This window comes from Cryptomeria japonica, chromosome 11 (assembly GCF_030272615.1).
Source record: "Cryptomeria japonica chromosome 11, Sugi_1.0, whole genome shotgun sequence".
Taxonomy (NCBI): domain Eukaryota; kingdom Viridiplantae; phylum Streptophyta; class Pinopsida; order Cupressales; family Cupressaceae; genus Cryptomeria; species Cryptomeria japonica.
Window position 1 is genome coordinate 65442435 of NC_081415.1, and position 3170 is coordinate 65445604.

A 3170-nucleotide genomic window follows, 5' to 3' on the forward strand; every position below is an offset into this window, starting at 1 on the left:
ACCGACTAGGTTCCTTAGGGTTTATCGACTAGGTTCTTTGCTCAGTAACATAGAGTAGTATTAACCTTGCAAATAAAAACATATGTAAGATATCAAAACAATCTAAACATCATGATCTCATCATTGTCTAACTCGGTAATAGTTACCCATTGAATAACTTATCTCTCCTTATTCATCATATTCTTGTTGTGTCTTTTACTGACTTCTTTATACTTGAAACGTTGATGGAAAAATATACACACAATTGAATCCAGAATAAATACACTAGAAATACAAAATGGATTGTGGAAATCTCATAGCTTTAATTCTTTATACTCATCAAAACATATGGCAACATCATATTGAATTAGAAAATCAATTTCTTGACATCAATGACAAAATAATAATATCAAGACAGTAAATATCCTTAATCAGTTATATCCATAATCATCAACAATCTTCTCAATATCCTCATTGAAATATCAACAATCTCTCATTGTAATTGGAATGCCAACAATCTCCCTTTGTCTATTATAAAACCAATTTTGATCAAATAAGAGTGCAATCTGTCATACCATGCTCTAGGTGCTTGTTTTAGACCATATAAAGCTTTGTTCAATTTACATACCTGATCTTTATTCTTGTCTTCAACAAATCCTTCAGGTTGTTCAATGAAAACTTCTTCTAATATTCCATTCAGAAATGCAGATTTGACATCCATTTGATATATCTTGAAATTCTTGTAAGCAGCATATGCCAACAATGTTCTTACTCCTTCAAGTCTAGCCACAGGTGCAAAAGTTTCACCATAATCAATTCCTTCTTCTTGAGCGTAACCTTTGCAAACTAGTCTTGCTTTATTTCTAATGACTTCACCTTTTTCATTCAGCTTGTTTCTGAAAATCCACTTTGTACCGATTACATTTTTGTCCTTCGGTCTTGGGACTAGTGTCAATGTGTCATTCTTCTTGATTTGATCAATCTCTTCTGTCATAGCATTTATCCAATCTTCACTGTTAAATGCTTCTTTCACTATTCTCGGTTCAAATTCAGATATCAGACATGTGTTTTGTCTTAGTTTGTTCCTTGTCATCACTGGATCATCCTTATCTCCTATAATCTGACTTGATACATGATGTCTTATGACATACTTGGCTAATATAGGCTCGATAGCCACTGTATGATCTTCTTCATCACTCGATAACTGAATATTCTCTTCATTTTCTTCAACAATTTTCTCGGTAAGACTTGTCGGTTGAACATAGACAAATTCATCATAATCTTCTGGTTCCTTGGAATTTCCTTCATCATTTCTTTCTGCAAATTCATCAATTTTCACATTTGCACTTTCTACCATTTTGTTAGATGATTTGATCAGACATTTAAATGCTTTGCTTCTAGAAGAATAACCTAGAAATGTTCCTTCTTCACTTTTTTGATCAAACTTGCCATTTCTATCATCTTTGTGAACATAGAATCTACTTCCAAAGATTTTAAAATAACTTACATTAGATTTCTTGTCATACCAAATTTCATATGGTGTCTTCAAAGTACCTTTCTTCAATTGTACTCGGTTTAGGGTGTAAACTATTGTGCTTATTGCTTCTCTCCAAAATGTTTGTGGCACTTTCTTTTCAATCATCAGGGTTCTAGCACAATCCACAATAGATCTATTTCTTCTCTCAGCTATTCCATTTTGTTGTGGGGTTTCAATGCAGATACTTGTCTTTTAATACCATGATCATTGCAGTATAAATTAAACTCATCAGATGTGAACTCACCTCCTCTATCTGATCTAAGACATTTCAGTTGTCTTCCTATTTCATTTTCAACTCTTGCCTTGTACCATTTAAACATTTGAAAAGCTTCTGATTTATCTTTTAAAAACATTACTAACATCATCCTTGAGTAATCATCCACAAATAATATGAAATATTTATCACCATAATAAATTTGAACTTTCATAGGACCACAAAGATCAGTATGCACAAGATCTAAAATTCCCTTAGAAGTGTGAGACTTACTTGTAAAGCTTGATCTTGTCATCTTACCCATCTGGCATCCTTGGCACATAGAATTCTCAGGTTTTTCAAGACTCAGTAGACCTCTTACTCAGTGCTTCTTGCTTATTTTGATCAGATTATCAAAATTTACAGGACAAAACCTTTTATGCCATAACCAGGTATCATCTTTTTTTGCATATAAACACTTATTCTGAGTTGAGTCAAGGTGAAATGTGTTACCTTTTGTTTTTGTCCTGGTAGCAGCTAACTTTCCATGCTTGTCATGAACTTTGACAATTCCATCCTGAAATTCTATTCAGTAACCTATATTGTTTAGCTGTGCTACACTCAACAAATTGTATTTCAAACCTTCAACCCAATAAACATCATTGCATTTTGCATTGTCAAGAAGTGTTATAGATCCTTTACCTCTTACCAGACATGGTGCATCATAACCAAATCTTACATAGCCTCCATCATAGTCTTCTAACATAACAAACTTGTGTTTATCACCTATCATGTGATGTGAACATCCACTATCTATGATCCAAGAATCATGTTTACTTATATGAGATAGTAGGGATTTTTCTTCATACCTTTCTTCATCTGATCCATCTTTAATAGCCACATAAACAACTTCCTCTGTATCAATTTCATCTGATTTATCATCATTAGATTCCTCATCAGCTATTAAGCATGTCTTCTTATCTCTTCTTTTGAAATCTTGGTGTCCTCTGTAATGATTATCTTTCTGTCTATCATCTTGGTAATCTCTCTTTGCACTAGATTCTCTGTCAAGACAGTTAGAAGCCATATGTCCAATTTTATCACAATTGAAACATTTCAAAGTAGCTTTCCCTTATACTTACCTTTTCCTCTCGGTAACCTTCTAGCTAATAATGCTTCAAACTCTTCTTGCTTTCTGATTTCCTCATACAGTTTGTGCACTTTTTCCATATTCTTATGAAATCTTTCACTTGCTCCACTATGATCTCCTTCAGAGTATTTACTAATTCTATCATTGTAATCATCAGATTCATCAAGATGAAAAGAACTAAATGCAGATTCAACTTTATTTACCAATGACCCACTGTTATTAAAATTACTTAACTCAAATGCATGTAGCTTACCAATAGTAGCATCTAAAGAAACTAGCATATTGGGTACAGACCTTAATTCATTGATTGC